The sequence below is a fragment of the Larus michahellis genome, chromosome Z, assembly GCF_964199755.1.
Source record: "Larus michahellis chromosome Z, bLarMic1.1, whole genome shotgun sequence".
NCBI lineage: Eukaryota > Metazoa > Chordata > Aves > Charadriiformes > Laridae > Larus > Larus michahellis.
Window position 1 is genome coordinate 60,354,975 of NC_133930.1, and position 18,882 is coordinate 60,373,856.

An 18,882-nucleotide genomic window follows, 5' to 3' on the forward strand; every position below is an offset into this window, starting at 1 on the left:
AAAAAAACAAACCCAAAGCAACAAACCAAAACCTCAGTTTGATTGTGGTTGAAAAATTATCCTGCACCTTTGACCATGACAGGCATTAAAAGCACTAACTGCATTTTTGTTACTATTTAGTCCAGCGTTTCCCCATGGGAACGGGCAATTTATAATCAGGTTTAAGTGTTAAAATGGATTGGAGAATGGAGTTAAAACTTTTTGTTTACATTTAGAGGACTCCAGATACATAACATGCATCACTACATCTACCACAATGTTAGAAATTAAAATAGATGAAAAACAACTTAGTTGGCTCTCGCAATCCTATGTTCAATTATTTCAGGAAAATATCAAGGCAAAAATTTCATCTCGTATGTTGTTATCTGCTCTGTTGCAGTGTATTGGGTTTGTGTGGTAAGGTTTTGGTAGCAGGGGGGATACAGGGGAGGCTTCTGTGAGCAGCTGCTAGAAGCTTCCCCCATGTCTGACAGAGCCAATGCCAGCCAGCTCCAAGATGAACCCATTGCTGGCCAAGGCCAAGCCCATCTACGAGGGTGGTAGCACCTCTGTGATAACATATTTCAGAAGGAAAAAAAAATAGAACTGCGCAACACCACCATAAGTGAGAAGAGAGGAGTGAGAAACAACCCTGCAGACACCCAGGTCAGTGAAGAAGGAGGGGGAGGAGATGCTCCAGGCGCCAGAGCAGAGATTCCCCTGCAGCTCATGGAGAAGACCATGGTGAGGCAGGTTGTCCACCTGCAGCCCATGAAGGTTAACAGTGGAGCAGATATCCACCTGAGACTGTGGAGGACCCCACACTAAAGCAGGTGGATGCACCTGAAGGAGGCTGTGACCCTGTGGGAAGCCCATGCTGGCGTCGATTTGCTGGCAGAACTTGTGACCCTGTGAGGGACCCACACTGGAGCAGTCTGTTCCTGAAGGACTGCACCCTGTGTCAAGGACCCATGCTGGAGCCATTTGCAAAGAACTGCACTCCGTGGGAAGACTCACGTTGGAGAAGTTCATGGAGGACAGTCCGCCATGGGAAAGACCCCACACAGGGCAAGGTGTGAGGAGTCCTCCCCTTGAGAAGGAAAGAGCAGCAAAAGCAGCACGTGATGAACCAACCACAACCCCCAGTGTCCCTGTGCCGCTGCAGTAGGAGGTAAAGAAATCGGGAGTGAGGTTGAGCCTAGGAAGAAGGGAGGGGTGGGGGGAAGGTGTTTAAAGATTTATTTTTTTATTTAACATTACCCTATCCTGATTTGATTGGTAATACATTAAATTAATTTTTCTCTAGTCAAGTCTGTTTTGCCCATGATGGTAACTGCTGAGTGATCTCACTGTCCTCTTCTCAACCTATGAGCCTTCCATTACATTTTCTCTCCCCTGTTCCTTTAAGAAGGGCGAGTGATAGAGTGGTTTTGGTGGGCACCTGATCACAGGTCAACCCACCAAATGCAGGATCAGAAGAAAGGATTCTGTTTCTGGAACCCTGGGTTTGCAGACCACAGAAAGAAGCACGTCATGCATGAGGGGATCTCAAGTAGGCTCACATACCTTGCGCAGCTTTCCGCATGTGAGCGAGGAAAAAATTGGTTTTGGTAGTATGCTGTTGCAGTCACATCCCTGACATACTCAAAATTCACTCATAGTGGCTTGCTATCATAATCCGTAGGTGATGATTGTTCACTTGAGGGACAAGGACCTCTGCAAAGCAATATGTAACCATTAACCTAAAGGCTATCTGCCAGATCTCAGCACTTTCTCCTGCTGTTTTCTTAATCTGGTTGGAGGTGCTTCCAGGAGGAATCTTCTGGCAAGCAAATATCAAACGGATATAAAGGAAGTGAAACAGAAAATGAGTAAATACATTACAAGAAAGGGAAATGCATGTTCCTGTTTTAAGGATTAAATGCATTTAAAAAGCTCTGTTTAGAGAGGATGGAGTAAATCTTTCTGAAAAAATGGTTAGGTAACTTTCTTTAGAGACCACAAGCAATGGATGGGTTTCTTCATTAGATGTCAGAGTGAAAGTGGATGTCTGAACTGGTTGCACACTTTTCAAGAAAGAGCAATTTGCACATCATCTCAAACGTTTCATGTTGGTGGCATCCTGCCTCGTTCATTCAGGAAAAAGGGGATAATTTGAGACCTCTGCTTTCTGACATAATTCCTAGTGACTCTTTTGCTCTCTAAGGATCAAATAAATTCTGGGTTAACGAGGAATAAGGAAAATAAGTTAACCAAGTCTTACAATAATTGAATCATAGAATCATGGAATCACAGAATAGTTTGGGGTGGAAGGGATCTAGCCCAGTCCCCCCCAACTCCTCGCCACCACAGACAGGGACATCTTCCACTAGATCATGTTGCTCAAAGACCCATCCAACTTGACCTGAACACTTCCAATGATGGGGCATCCACAGCTTCCCTGGGCAACCTGTTCCAGTGTCTCACCATCCTCACTGTAAAACATTTCTTCCTAATATCCAATCTAAATTGATCAGTTTAAAACAGTTTCCCCTTGTCTTGTCACTACAGGCCTTGGTAAAAAGGCCTTTCTCTGACTTTCTTATAAGCCTCCCTTAAAGTATTGAAAGGCCACAACAAGGTCTCCCTGGAGACTTCTCTTCTCCGTCCGTGGAGACATTCAAGGCCAGGCTTGATAAGGCTCTGAGCAATCTGATCTAGTTAAAGATGTCCCTGTTTACTGCAGGGGGGTTGGACTAGATGAACTTTAAAGGTTCCCTCCAACCCAACACACTCTATAATTCTATGATTCTAACTCTCTCAGCCTCTCCTCATAGGAGAGGTGCTCCAGCCCCCTGATCATCTTTGTGGCCCTCCTCTGGACTTGCTTCAAAAAGTCCACCTCCTCCTTATGTTGGGGGCCCCAGAGCTGGACACAGTACTCCAGGTGGGGTCTCATGACAGCAAAGTAGAAGGGCAGAATCACCTCCCTCACCCAGCTGGCCACACTTCTTTTGATGCAGCCCAGGACACAGTTGGCTTTCTGGGCTGCAAGTGCACATTGCTGGCTCATATCCATTTTTTCATCTACCAGTATCCCCAACTCCTTCTCTTCAGGGCTGCTCTCAAGCAATTAATCGCCCAGCCTGTATTGATATTTGGGATTGCCCTGACCCAGCTGCAGGGCTTTCATTTGTCCTTGTTGAACTTCATGAGGTTCACATGGGTCCACCTCTTGAGCCTGTCCAGGTCTCTCTGGATGGTATGCCATCCTTCAGGTGTGCCAACTGCACCACTCAGCTTCATGTCATCTGCAAACTTGCCAAGGGTGCTCTCAATCCCATTGTCTACATTGTTGACGGAGATACTAAATAGATTGGTCCCAGTACGGACTCCTGAGGGACACCACTCACTACTAGTTTCTACTTGAACATTGAGCCGTTGACTATAACTTGCTGGATGGAGCCATCCAGCCAATTCCTTGTCCATTTAACAGACCATCCATCAAATCTGTCTCTCTCCAATTTAGAGGTAAGAATGTTGTGGGGGACCATACCAAGGGCCTTAGAGAAGTCCAGGTATATATCAGCAGCTCTTTCTTTGTCCACTGATGCAGTGATTCCATCATAGAAGGCCACTGGATTAGTCCAGCATAGTTTGTCTTTGGTGAAGCCATGTTGCCTGTCTCTAATCACCTCCCTGTCTTCCGTATGCTTCAACACAACTTCCAGGAGGATCTGTTCCTTATCTTACTGGGCACTGTGGTGAGGCAGACTGGTCGACTATTCCCAGGGTCCTCTTTTTACCTTTTTTAAATATGGGTGTGATATTCCCTTTTCTCCAGTCACTGGGGGCTTCAGCTGGCTGACGTGACTTTTTAAAGATGATGGATCATGGCTCAGCAACTATGTCTGCCAATTTCCCCCCGACCTTGGGATGCATCTCATTGAGTCTCATAGACTCGTATACACTCAGGTTTCTCAGGTGGTCTCGAAACTGATTTTCTCTTAAGACTGGGTAGACTTTGTGCACCCAGTCCCTGCCTTGAGGTTCAGGGACTTGAGAGATGTAGGAAGAATGATTGCTATTGAAAATGAGGCCAAAAAATTTAGTATCTCAGCCTTCTCCCTGCAGTTGTCACTTGTTCTCCTGTCTTATCTTTCGGGGGGGAGGTGTGAGTATGTATTTTCTTTAATCTTCCTTTCTGACTAGCACACCTGTAGAAGCCCTTCTTATTGTCCTTCACATTCCATGCCAAATAGCTTTCCTAATTCCACCCGTACACACCCATGCAGTGTCCTTATATTCTTCCTAGGATACATGCCCCTGGTTCCACTGCCTGTATATTTCCTTCTCAGACTTTACATATTGACCAGGAGGTCCTCACTCAGCCATGCTAATCTCCAGCGTTCCTTGCACGATTTCTTACACATAGGAATAGAAAGCTCTTGTGCTGTAGGAAAAACATCAGCTGTCAGCTCTTTTCTGCTCCTGTATCACTGAGGGCAATTTCCCAGGGAGTGTCATCCACTAATTCTGTGAACAACTGAGAGTTTGCTCTCCTAAAATTCAGGATCTTATTGACTGGTAGTCAGTAAAGGTGCAATGCTATGGTGAGCTTGGCAGATTATCTAATAAATTCTATATCCACAACTGGATATCTTTATTTTTAGTCTTGGAGAAATGAAGTTTACCAGATTCTGTGGAACGTGGTAGAAATGGGGAAAAAAATGTCTTATCTTCTTTACACTGCTGTTGAAAAGCTCAGTTACTTAGTATTTAAATACTCAGTAATAAACCTAGAGTACCAAGTAAATATTAAATACAACAATTTCATTTATTTCACTGTTTCTCAGTGCCATAACTTCATTCTTTTTCATTAATTTTAAACAGATGATTGATTTTACTGAGTGAAGCAAAGCAAGAGCTGGCATCCGTCCCTTGTCCCACCACTGGTGTGGCACACATGCTCTTGGTCACGTTATTCATTTGTGGCTGAATAATCTCCCCCAGTGTTCATTCTCAGGCTACCTCCTTGTCCAGAATATTAAATTTTGTGATATTTTGCATTGCATGTGTGTAATAATTAGCTTGTCAGGAACCCACCATGAGTGAGCCCATGACAAATACAGCTATTTGGATTTTCAAAAGGTGTGGATGCATGACTCAACCCATAAAAAAGTTCTTTAAGCCTGGCACAACACCAGCGAATTTACCCCTAGCTAAATCATAGCTAAATGTTGCCACTTTTTCAATTGCTTATTTTTCAGTGTTTGTTTCCCACACTTTAAAGCATAAATCTGCTTATTTATACACAGCTGCCACAGAATGATTTGCTCCAGCTTCAAGAATTGCCTCTCTGTTCATGTGTTCCTGGACACAGCTACCTTTAAAAACCAATGTTAGCACAGAATAAATGGCCTCTAAAAGTTAGTTAAACAATTGTTGTTTGTTCAGTAGACTTTGCTGGCAGATTTTGTCTTGTTCTAGGCAAACAAGCATTTATATGTATAGTCAATTAGGGATGTATATGCAAAGGACAATTTGGCACCACTACTCCCTTTAACTTCTTTCATCTCCTTCATCTATAGTTATCCTTCCTTCAAGGTTTTGTAACAAAAAACACCCACCTGACCTCCTTTCTTTTCAACGCGCCTGTGGTTAGCTTTCTGAAATATGGGATTATTTTGTAGTTTTATCTTGAAATTGAGTAGTGGAAGTACTTCTTCAATACTTATACTGTAGCAGCAGCACAACCCTCCAACAAGCAGAACGAACTAGGGCTAGACTTTCTCAAAACATTTTAAAGTTTACTGTTACTTCTCCTTCTGTAAACAAGTATTCTTGCACTAGCAGAAAATAACCTTTTAGAGTGATGTATCTCCCAAGAGACCGCATCTGCAGCTTAGTCACCAGCTCTCTCAGTAAATATGGCAGAATTTAGTGGTGAGCTGGGATCTACCCACTGCTTAGTGCAATTAAGTATAAACAATGAATGTCAAATCACTGTTTTACTACACCAAATTCTCAGGGCACAAGTTAAAGATGGAGTCTGAGGTCTAGTTCAAATCTACTTAATGTTTTCTGCAAGTGTCCCTTCATTATTACCATAGACATCCAACAATTTTTTTCTCAAAAAAAATGTGAAGTACGTGACAAAAACCCAACCTTCCAGTGAGACCTATATAGAGGTCCCAGAGGAAAAGGGGCAAGAATAAGGTTATTTCAAAACACATGAAAAGCCTCAGGAGAAATGTAGGTAATTTTCCAAGGACAGTTATTTGAGTTGGCACATTCAGATTAATGACAACTAACTGAATTACCTGCACCAGAGCACCAGTAATCACTCCTACGTATATTCAGCCACGTCAGATTTCTCTTTAAGATCCAAAGGCTACCGTATATATAGGATAGCAATACACATATAGATGAGATAAATACAACAATAAATATTTTCTGTTCTGAAACTATGCCTTATTAGAAACCATTCTCAATGGTATGTAAAATACGACATCGCCCTAGGTACAACAGTGCTATGAATAATTTGTCTTCAAAACATCGATACGGTTTATTGTTTTCTTCTTTAAGTACTGGACTAGCAGAGCTAGAGATGAACGTCGTTCTTTCACAGGAAAGGCATTATATAAGCAGCAGTGCCCCGAAAAGCTTACCGCGTCTGCAGAGACTATTTATTGCAGGCAGCAGTTAAAGTTTCGGTGAGGGTGCTAGCTCAGGTAACTGGATTTGTGGCATATTTCCATTCGCCTGGATAAAATTAAGCCTCCAACGTAAAGGTATTTGTTTTGTAGTATTTTTGCATTATATTGACATATAAAAAGTGCATTAACTATAGCTGTGTTACATATCCATATAATATATATCCAGCTCACTGGGACTCTTTTTTAAAATTGGAATTTATCTTTGTGAGTGTTTGAAAAAATCTTGGAAATAACGATGAATAAGATTGCAGCCTGAAGGAGATCATGGGCTGATTTCTATCCTCAAAAGAGCTCTTCAAAGACTTTCATCCTTTGTGCTGCCAGCATACTGCTCCATTTGCAAAGTAAAATCCCCACACAGCTCTCCAGTGTCTGATGCAGTCTGTGCTTTTATACATACTAGAGAAAAAAGGGAAGGGTGGCATTTTGTTTTGCCTAAAAAAGAAGGGGAAAAGGAAATAAGTATCCGTGGCAAAAAATAGTGTAAATGGTGCTCAAAGCAAAGAGCTCAAAGCCTGGAATCAATCAATCAATCTATAACTTCATCAAGATATATGCTACTGACCTTTATGTTTTAATATTTATTATAGCTCCTTGCCAGGAACAATATTATTGTGTTATGGAACTATAAGCAAGAGGACTGCACGACTCAAAAGCATTCTGGACACATTCAAACAATACCTTCTCACATATCTATAAACGGCAGGTGGCAATTGCCTGCATGGCTCAGACATGCATAATGAAAATCTTCAAGATATGTTTGCCGCAACGCAAGAGCTCAGGACATTAAATTAGGCTTATTCCTGCATACAAGGAAGCCCAAGTACTTTATCATGAGATTGTAACCACAGACCAAACAAATCTTTTGATAGAACTTTCATGTCAAAGGTCTAAATGTAGTTGCTTTAGCATTTACCTAATTTCCAAATCCTTAAAGTCCTTGCTGAATTGCGACCTAATGCAGAACTCTGTAGACTCAAAGAAAGGATTTGCAAGCTAAAGAAAACCCCACGCTGTTTCACTTCCTGAAAATATGTTAAAAAAAGTGATCTCTTATGAAAAAAGAACATTCAGAATACTTTGGTTTTAATGGGGAAGTCATTAAAGTAAAGGTAGTTACCCAATCATGCAAGATAAAAAATACTTTTCCAACCCGGTGAAGTCAGTCTTACAGGAAGCTTAGTATTTTACAGGATCTGCTGTGTGATTTGTTTATTTTTCTGTACTTCACACTAGGAGGCTACAGCGTAAGTCACAAAATAAAGTTTAAAAGTTATTTTATTTTTATATGCTAGCAAGTCTCATATTTGAAGAAAAGGGTACTGTTAAGTCTAGCCTTGGATTCCAGAAGACAAGGAGGCAAAAGTTAAACCACCACATTTTAATGCACTAATTTTTATTGCCTTTGTGAAGCAATGCAAAATCATTTGGCATAGAGATCACCAGGTGGGTAATATAAATGAAATTAAAGTTAAAAAGCATTCAAACTCCACTCAAAATAATGAAAGCAATATGAGCAAATGGAGGTAAATACAGTAGAATTATTTAGAGAGCCATTAAACGTGAAATCTAACGTAGATTGCCTTATGTTTACCATCATGAAAAATAAAAGAGTTGGCAGATTCTACCGAAATTAATGCCTTCGATACAAAGGTATTTACAAAAAGCTGAGATTTTAATATCCTTTCTCTGAATTTGAAGAAAAAAATTTTTTAAAATCAGAAACGAAACTTAAAGAATTAGCAGGCCCCAAGTTTGCTCTATTTCCAAATTACTTTTCAAAGAGTTGCTCATATAATTCTTCAATGCTTTTCTCTTTCTTTATTGCAAACACTTTCATTCCTTTTATTAACACGTGTAAGCCAGATGTTCTGCATACACAAAATAGGACCTTGTAATTCAGGGAATATTCACATGCTAAGGACTATTTTGAGCTCCTTCTCCAAATTCCTGTCCATACTCTCCTTTACAAAGATTGCTTTGAGAATATAAATTAAGGTACATCAATTAAAAGATTTGCATAAGAGCAGCTAGCACGGGAAACATTGCTAGAAGAGGAAGAGATGACCCCCCACGAGTGAGAGACTGTGCGCCACGCCATCTCAGCCAGAAGGAAAGGCCTTCGGGATGCTCCTGCCTCGGCAACAGATGTGTCTATCAGCCTGTCATTTCACAAAAGCACCACTGGATCTCTTTGCTCAGGGTAAGGTCTGAAATCCTTCGACCGGGCCCACTGCAATTACAGCACTCAGTTTCATGAGCCAGATCGATAACGTAAGAGGAAGCCTGGCACAAACTTACATGAGCGCTTGGTACGACAAATAGCTCTACGAAGAATTGCTGTCGTGACTCTGCAAATCGGCTGGAGCCAGCAAATCATTATTTCTGTTTGAAGAGTTTAATATTTCCTGTCACAAAAGAATGACAACATCTTTGGGACACATTATAATCACTAATTGCTTGCCATGTCCTATACCCCCCCCCAAAAAGGCACATTTTCACCTTCTGAAGAAAAAGTACCAGGCACTCAAAACCAAACCAAAAATCCAGTGATGTGTTTTAATTTGGGAAATGTGAATAGGCTTTCAAACAATTTGTGAAGCCTGTGTACCTTGCATTTTATATGAATAAGGAAAATCCTTCATCATAATACATCTAGCCTTTGCAGAAATACTGAAACAGGCCCAATTACCCAAATTTGTTTCCACAAAGAAGTGAGTAGATCTACTCATAAAACAAGGTATTCCTTTAACCTGAAGGTGGCAGAATCATGTCTTACCATATATATTTTTGTAAAGCAGCATTGAGACAGTCCTGCTCAACAAACGAACGCTTCATTACAATGCCCCTGAAACAGAGTGCAGATTTGGGTCCTAATTCTTCCAATTGACCTACACAGATGGATCTCTCGAAGGTCTCCTGCCTAAACCTGTTCAGACAGAGACGCTGAGCAGTGCTCACATACGGTGGGTATGTGCGGTAAGATACAGCTTGTTGTGAGGCATGCCCAAGCTTCAGCTTGGTATTCTGTGTTACGAATTCCACTGAAATCATAACCTTACTCGAGTACGCTGGAGTTCAACAAGCTTCCAACAACAATCAGCATGTCTGCCTTGCATTCTTCAGTAAAAGGCTGTGCTATTCCCGGCGCCCACCCCCCGAGGGTTACCTTACCCTGGCTCCCCGCGATCTGCCGTCAGGAACTCCCGCGGGTGACTCGGGAGCTGCCACAGCTCCGCCACCAAAAGCCCCTCGGGCTCTAGACGGGGCGAACTTTCCCACCCTACCAAAACCCTGCGTTTCTCGTCGTTTTGAGCCGCAAGGGCGCGCCGGGCTCTGCTACTGTTCACCGAAGCACCGCGGGTACGGAGCCCCGCGTCCCGGGTCAGCCTTAAACCCCATCCCGGATGAGCGAGAGGGGTTTGCGGGGCCTTTCCACCACTTCGCTTGCGACCCCGCATCCCCCCCCGCCCCATCCCAGCCCCGGGCACTGACCCTACGTGGACCCACCACAAGACGCGGCGACAGCGACCGCAGGCAGCCCGGAACGCACCGGGATGACGCGGACCACGGTGGGGTCGGGGAGAATAAACCCCGCTTCACCCCACCGACCCACTCTCGGGGAAATCACTAGATTCCCAAAAGGAGCCGCGACCCTCTTCCCCCGGGTGTCCGAGCCGGCGCCGGCGGGAGGGCAGGCTGACCGACGAGCCCGCCGGCACGGCGAGGGGGGACGACGAGGCGGTTTGTTCCCTTTCCCCACCAACAACCGGCTCTCGCCCGGCTCGGACCCCGCCACCCTTCCCCGCCTTCCCCGGCCCGGCTGCGGGACCGGGACCGGGACCGGGACCGGGACCGAGCCGCGGCGAGGATAGTCCCCCCCACCCGGAGAAATGCGCAAGCAGACGTGAGAGCCGCCTCGTCCCCCGCGCCGGGCGGGGCGGGGCGGGGCTGCGGCGTGGGGGAGGCGTGGCGTGGGGGGCGGGCCGTCCCGCGTGGGGCGGGGCCGGCGCGGCGGCAGGAAGGTGGGGGGGGTCGCAGCGACAAGCCCCGCCGTGTCGGTGTCGCCGCCGCCGCCAACAGCAGCGGCGGTGCTGAGGGAGCTCGGCTGGGAGCCGGCGGCGCGGCGCGGCTTGGCTTTCTCCCGTGAGTTTCGCGTGAGCCCGGGCGCTGCGTGGGGAGGAGGAGGGAGTTGGAGTTGTCGTGATTTCCCCCTGCGGCGGGGGCCGGTCCCTTCTCCCCGCGTTGGAGGGTCCCCGGAGGGCGGCTGGCCGCTCGCCTGCCCCGGCCGGGCTGCCCCTTCCCGAGCACACGTGCGGCGGCGCCGCTCTCCGCCGGGCGGGCCGCGCTGCCCGAGGCGCGGCGCCTCCCCGCGGGTGCCTGAGGGAGGGCGGCCGGCGCCGGGGGGTAACTGCCCGGGGGCGGCTGGAAGGCCGCCGGGGGGAAGGCGCGGCTGTCCGTGTGCCGGGTCCGGTTTTTCCCCCGGCGGGCTGCGGACTGCGGCGTTGGGGGCGGGCGGAGGTACTGGGGGGAGCCCCGTCGTGCCTGCCCCGGCCGCGGGGGCCGCCGAGCTCTGCTGCCGCCTGACGGCGTGGGCGCGTCGAGGTCTCCCCCGAAGCCCCGCCTCCGCCCGCCGGGGCTTTGTGTCCCGTGGAAGGGGGACGGGAGGGACGAGCTTCCCCGGGGCACGCCGTCCTCTCCTCCTGACAAAGTTTCCTTCGGCGCTGTCAGCCCCGGCTGCGGCGGGGCGAAAGGGCGGAGGGCGGCCCGGGGGCCGGTTGCTGCCGCTCGTCATGGGGTCCGGCTTAAAGGGGCAGCGGCGGGTGGGGAGCGGGGAGCCCGGGCGGGATCCCGCCCGCCCGCTGCGGCGGGGGGTGGTGGTGGGGAAGGTGGCCGGAGGCGGGGGGAGCCAGAGCCCCTGCGGAGCCGGCGCTTTGCCGTTGGGGCTGTCAGTCCTTCCCCTCCGCGTCCAGCCGTGGAGAGCCGTCAAGTGTCGACGTTTTGTTAGTCTTGACTTCCAGCTGTTCGGAGCTTGGTGGAATGGTTCCCATTAGTCCCTGGGAGTGGCTTTTTCTTCTTTCTTTTATTGCATTTTTTTTTTTTTTTAAGCTTCCATTGCGCATTCTTTTAAAAACTTCCCCGTGAGATCTTATGCCTTACTTTTGAAAGATCATAGAGGCAGCAAATGGTCTGTGTTGGAAAGGGACCTTAAACATCATCTCATTCCAGGCTCCCAGGCGGGGACACCTCCCACTACTAGAACAGGTTGCTATGTTCTGCGCGTCAGTCTCTCACAGATTTTGGCTTGCATGTGTTTTTGAGCATACCAGAGATGTTCACCTGCTGGTGGGTAGCCATGCTGTGAGACTCGGGTGTGGGAACATGTGGGTCCCGAGCCTTTCTGGGACGGTGACACCACTCTGGGTTCTCAGGCTGTCTCGTGGACACCAACACGGAGGCGCGGCATTGACGAGTTGGTGAGCGTTACTGCAGGCGGTTTTCAGATTGCCAGCTGCAGGCTTGCAGAGGAGCGTTTTGACAAGTTCCAGTGAAAAAGAGAAATCGCTGGCATTAATTGGAATTTTTAAGCTACTTAGTAAAGGCTAAGTGTTTGTTTGGCGTGGAAATGGAATTCTTCTCGGAAGAAGTCAGGCATTTTAATATCTCGAGTCTCTTCATGACATGTCACTTGATATGAATAAGGCCTTTTGTTTTCTTTTTGATTTGGGGTAGTTCTGTGTCTTCACAGGTGTTCCACCATTAAAAGCATCAGTAATAAATCTAGCTGTCAGAAAACTTCAATCACAAAATCTTAAACCCAACTTAATTTTTTTACATGATTTATATGTTAGACTCTTAGTTATATTTCTGGCTTGCACTGTAGATCTGAAATCAGGAGTCTGTCTTGTACAGTAGATCTGAAAGCAGGAGATAGTTTTTGAAAATAACTTTACTGGAAGATTGATGTATGTTTGCCGACTAGTGCTTGCAGGGAAAAATGGAAAGCGGGTTGAATTTAATCCTCATGTACTGAGATACTTTCTTTGATGTGGTCATCCCATCGCTGTTGCAGGTGAAAATGGGAGATCTAGGAGGTAAGAGCTCATAAGTAGCCAAAAGCAGTTACAGAACACAGGGCCCTTCCTTTGACAAATGGAGGCAGAGGTCTGCACAAGCATGTGCTCAAGCAGGCTCAAAATAATTTCAGAGATCAGATCCAAAACACAAACCCACCATTTCGTTGCTTTATCTGCTTCCTTGTCAAGTGAGATAAACTCCAGGCTGCTGAGTGTCAAATAAAACAAGATACGATTGAATCTGCTCTTCTGGAAGTGATTTCCCTGCATGTGGCTGATATCACAAAATGTTCAGTTTGAGAGGAGTTTTCTTCTTGATTCCTTACGTATGAATCCTAAGGGACTGTGGTGTAAAATAAGACAAACTTAGTCTCATCATATTGCTTCCATTTTACATGTAGTCATGCCTCAAAGGGAGCCAAGAGGTTGGGATTTGTTCTGCAGTTCTCATTTTAGAGATTGACAGAAGTATCCATGTTTCATACTCAAGAACAATGGCACATGCAATGAAATGAAGACTACGTTTAAAAGTCATACTATAACTTGCCAGTTTTCCATTTAACACTTAATTGGATTTGACCATTACTGGTGATATATGAGATGAATAAATCTCCTGAGGTACTTACATGTATAATAGTACTATCAAAAATTACAGCTATTCATACAAACAAAGATTTGAAAAATATCACAAATCAAGCCAAACAACCTGGAAAAATTATTTCTGGTTTATACCTGAAAACAGTTTATAACAATTGGGATTAAACACTTCATGGAGTAGGTTGTACCGTATCTGCCGTATTCTGTATGGTAGGTTATACCATATTAGTCCTCTTGTATCTTGAGAATGATAGCTGGTGCTGGCTGCTCTGAGCAAATTTTTGTTAGAATAGTTTACCAGCCTGGTCTAGAATGACAGTATGTATAGTCAAAGTATTCCGAATAATTTTTAAAAAAAAATCTCGAGGTGTTGTAGTTCAGTCTAATGCTAAAGTGGCAGAAAGAAACATTGGACATTCTCTAACTAGGGAGCCTAATTGAAGTTCTGTTTTTTCATGCTGCAGAAATTGGGAAAACAGCCTGCATTTATTTGATTGATCCAAGGCACAACTAAGTATTTTCTGACTACATAAAACTGTAGTTTGGAAGAAGATGGAACCATTGAGACATTTAATATTTGAAGGACAGTGCATGGTAGCTTTTCTTCTTCTCTGCTTGATATTGCTCCCCCCCCTCCTTTTTTCTGTCCCTCACCCCCTTTTTTTTTGCCCCGCCCCCCCCCCCGCCCCGGCCTCCGTCCCCTCGTCTCTTTCTTTTTTGTAAGGCAGTGAGAACATGTAAAATTGAAATGCTTTGGGCTGCTGGAAGACCCTGAGGTGTTACAACATAGTTTTTAAGGAATAACCCCACTCGTTTCTCTGTGGTAAGTGGAGGACTCATTTCTAATGTCCTCTTAATCTTACCTGTACTCAGATTCAGTTCCTTCCAGTTGGCCAAGGTAAGGAGGAGAGGGGTTTGCCATACACCGCCCAGAGGTGTTGAATCAAACTAAAAGTATTTTTGAAATAATGATTCAACATATTCCTACAGAAAGACCTAAAAATTTTACTTGAAAAATATTTTGATTCAGTATCTCTCAACTTTTATGGGTTATTTTATAATTTGTGTTAAATATTTCAATGCAATTGTGTAAATTTGCTACTAGAAGTATGTGGGAATGAAAGTGTGGAGCGCTTTGTGTGTTAAGATTGTGATGAACTTCTGGAAGCATAAGGTGAAGTCAAGTAAGATTGTGAGATACAACTTGTGACCACGTGAGCCAAGAACAAGTACTGACAAAGAAAAGTAGTGTAAATATAAAATGGGAAGCAAAATTCATGGTTAGTGCTTTTGAAACTTACTGTTCTTTGGGTTTACATCTAAAATTTGCTTTTATTATTATTTTTGAGAATCACAAGCTGCATAGACACTCTTTCTCATCTCTACATGAGAGTGTGAATGAAATGTTAAAGTAGCCTTTGAAAGGATATGTGCAGATTGTCTGTGAAGAGATGCCAAAAGAAAGCAAGCTTTTCTGATTTAGTTAATAGAAACAAGCTGCCTGACCTCTGTCTAAGAAAGATGCTTAGCAGTCATTAGTTGGAAGAGCTCGGCCTTAACAGCACTCCATGCACTGTGAGCACTTATCATACTTTTTACAGTAAGGGGTTTTCTCCCTCTCCTTGCACCCATCAATTTATTATATTACTGTTAATAAAAATACTCAATTGGAGGAATCCACTATTTTACTCATAGAAAAAAAAAAAGTGTGTTTTGCTGAAACTGAAAGGCAATAAAGGATAACCACGTCTGTTCCTGCTGCCGTGATGAACTTCCTACATTTTATGCAACAGATGTCACTTGGCAAATGGTCTGTTTTAAGATATTGTCGTTCTGCAACAGCCAAACAGGATGTGTAACTAGATGAAGTAAAAGAGTTTAAAGTGCAGCAGCTCATGATGGATCACTGGATAGAAGGAAATACGACTTTTAGTTTGAACAAAACCAGTTTCAGTAAATTGTATTTGTTACCTCATAGATTTCTTTCATCCTTTCATGCTCATGCGTTTGCAATCCTGTGTTTGTGAAGACCTGGACAGATGGGCGTCCCATCAGTCTGGCCAGGATTACTTGCAGTGGCAAGGGGAGCAAGGGATGCTGGCTGTCAAGTCCTCATCTTGTCTTTTGGGTTATTCTTGACTGGTAATGATGTTGTATGATCTTTGTTGCGTTTATGTTCCCTTTTGACAAAGAATGCCAAGGGGGATATTGAGTCTTATCGCATATTTGCAGTTCCAGGCATGTGGTACAGTCTCACGCTCCACCAGTGCCTGCCAGTTCCTTTCTGTTATCAGTACCTTTTCTTGGATTTTAGGACTCTGCTTGATCTCTTTATTTGCAGCAAGCGCGCCATTCTTCTTACTCCTGCTCTGCTGTTTGAATCTGTGCGGCTGTACCTTCATGGTCCTGCTGTACTAATACAATATTTACGATATAAATTTCTACAAAAGAAGGGTGTCTCAAAAGTTTATAGTCTGTTTTAAGATCACCTGTCTCTCTGTCATGGTCCCTAGTGTGTAGGGTTAATCAAGGCTTAAATAACTTTAAAAAGTTTGCTTCTGACACTCCCACTGAATGTTGTAAGTGGCCTACTTGTTTTCAGTCTTCTGTGTTAGCATAGGCCTCAGGTCTTTCATATTCAGGAACAAAAAGGGATTATTAGTCTTTCATACTTGGGAACAAAAAGGGATTATGAAGAAATGTTTACAGTGAACATAAGACTTGTGAAACCTTTTTCTTTTTTCTTTTTTTTTTTTTTTTTTTTTGGCACAGGACTAGATTAACCCTAGAGGACCACTATAAAACTATAGAAGATTTGTTTCTCTTTTATCCCTTCCACCCGGTATAAAAATTAGGTTTCTATTAGCTGTATATTTACTTCCCGTTGCAGGCCTGCAAATAATGTCCTTCAATCCATACGATAAAACAATTATTCATCTTAAAAATGATTATCCACAGCATATTCTTTCTCGCTTGTTTCAAAAATGTCTGTCTAATTTCCAGCCTAAATTATTCACGGCCTTCATATACTCATTTGTTCTTGTTTAGTCGCATTCAGTAGCTTAGTTCTTGGTTCTTTCCCTGTGATTGGTGTATGCTTCGGTTTATTTATAGAGATCATGTTTACTTTTAGACTTTATGTTGCTAGGCTGAACAATCCAGACTCTCTTTGTCTCATTACGTACTGGGAAAATTAAGACCTTGTTGGGTTTGGCTTGGAGAAGAGAAGGCTGAGGGGTGCCCTCATTGCAGTCTACAGCTTCCTTGGTGGGGGGGCAGCGGCAGGGGGTGCTCAGCTCCTCTCTCTGGTGACCAGCGACAGGACATGAGGAAATGGAATGAAGCTGTGTCCGGGGAAGTTCAGATTGGACATTAGGAAAGAATTCTTCACTGAGAGGGTGGTCAGTCCTTGGAACAGGCTCTCCAGAGAAGTGGTCACAGTGCCAACCCTGTCACAGTTCAAGGAGTGTCTGGATGGCACTCTTGGTCATATAGTTTAGTTTTAGGTAGTCCTGTGAGGAGCAGGGAGTTGTACTCAATGATCTTTATGGGTCCCTTCTACCTTGAGATGTTCTATGATTCCAGTAGCCTTTTCTCTTACTGCCTACAGTTTGAACACAACTTTCTTGTACATGGTGTCTGAGACTGTACTTGATATTGCACATGAAGACAGTGACACTAGTGTACGCAGATCTCTAACAGAGAGAAGCTGAAATTACTAAATACCACTTAGATTGCTTTTTATTGTTGCTGTTTGTTGAGTACATCATAGTGGTTGTGATCATGTAATCACCTGATACATCTGTTCTTTCCAGCTGATGAACTGGTAGCTAAGAGCAGACAGTCCTGAATTGTTTGGCATAAAAGCAGAAATAAAATAAATCGATACTTTTGTTGTTTTGATTCTCAAAATTACCCATTTCTTTTTTATGGCACTCTGATCTTCCTGTGAATCAGTAGTACCACTTTAGCCCGTCTTCAGCAGACTCTATAGGTTCTCCCCTATATTTTGTGCCAGTTTGCTTTATGCAAATACTAAGGCTATATTTTTGAAACACGCTTAGTTAATGAAACTCAATCACTTCACGCTTGTGTCAGTGCTAGTTGCAGCTGTCTTTATTTAACCATGCATACTGATTTATTTATTTTTTATCTTCTATTCCAGTTTCTTCGCATTTAGTAATATTCCATGTTGTAGTATACATGAAAATATACTGAATTTCACACATGCGCCCCCTGCCCCCAGCCAGCTCTACTGCATTTTCTTCTGTCTGGGGGAAAGATTTTCTCTTTCATCAAAGAAAGATGGTATAATCTTTCAAGATAATGTAAGTAAATTCATATTTCATTTCTTCTGCAACTCTGTCTTTCATTTCGCTCTGTCTCTATTCTTTCTTCAGAATCTGTTCCATTTCCTCTTCTCTTTGATTCTGTTTTATTAAAAGCATCTTCAGTGAAGCTAAAATGAATTCACATGCAGATACATAGATGTTAAGTAGAAATAGCTCCAAGTTACATTTCTAAACTACAGTATGATGGTCAGCTTTGTGCACTTAAAAAGGCTGTCTGATACTTCCCACAGTAAGTTTCTGAGATCTGTAGCTTATAATGTTGACAAATTATTAAGTGTTGCTGACAAAGTCTTCCATGTCAGGGCTGAGGTGTTGCTTTGCTGTGAAGATAATAGAGGACCAAGAAGCTGAGATTAGAAGAGAACTTGAGGAGAAGTAGGTGAACGGAGAAGAGGAGTTGAGATGAAGGTAAGGCTGCTGAAGCCAGTCAGTGCGCAGAGAAATGTGGCATCTGTAGGTGCTGTTGGGACCATGACCCAGTGGGGACATACAACCAGGAGACAGTGAAATCCTGTGAAGCCTGGAGATGGGATGACTAGGATGTGGGTCAGGTGAGGAACTGGAAAACTGGAATAGGAGTAGAGTTTATATGAACTATTGGCTAAAAAACTGAACTGAAAGACTGCAAGATTGAAGACTCAGTTAATGGTAGAAGAGAGGAGGAGGCAGGAAAGACAGACTGGAATAAGACATACATTTAACCTGTGTTGCAGCAAATGTGTTACTTCTCATATCTTTGTTAACAGATACTTAAAGGATTACATCAGTAATTATTGAGTATAGTTGGGTGCTTTGTTCTGTGAGGTTCATTAACGTGCATTCATAATCCAGCATCAGTGATACACAATTACACTTGCCTTCCTCATCCACATCTTTCCAGGAAGCCACAGCCTTTTCTTCTAGAAGCAGATACCTGTTTGTCATCTATAATTCCTCCCTAAACCCCTTCCCAGTTGAGTCAACTCTCTGTGAAACTACACCTTTACATCTGTTCAGGTACTGGAGTTGGTTGTAGTCCAGTGTTTTACCTACAACAGGTCTTATTGCTTTGTGACCGTTTTTTGGTTCTAGAGTGCCAGCGATTATTTTTGCTTTACAAGTCAGCTTTGTTTCTTTTCTCCTTGAACCTTGTTCGTGAGCCCTGAAGCTGAATATTTACAGGAGTGAAGAAAAGGAACT

At 44.0% G+C, this 18,882-nt stretch overlaps 1 protein-coding gene across 7 annotated transcripts in view; it reads left to right on the top strand.

Annotated features, from left to right (window-relative positions):
• Nucleotides 1-10,667: 10,667 nt before the first annotated feature.
• Nucleotides 10,668-18,882, top strand: part of PAM (peptidylglycine alpha-amidating monooxygenase) — a 150,082-nt gene continuing 141,867 nt past the window's right edge. For all 7 annotated transcript variants that reach the window (XM_074569429.1, XM_074569431.1, XM_074569432.1 and 4 more), the window contains exon 1: nt 10,668-10,823. The gene's annotated coding sequence lies outside the window, so the exon portion shown is untranslated. The remainder of the gene's footprint in view (nt 10,824-18,882) is intronic.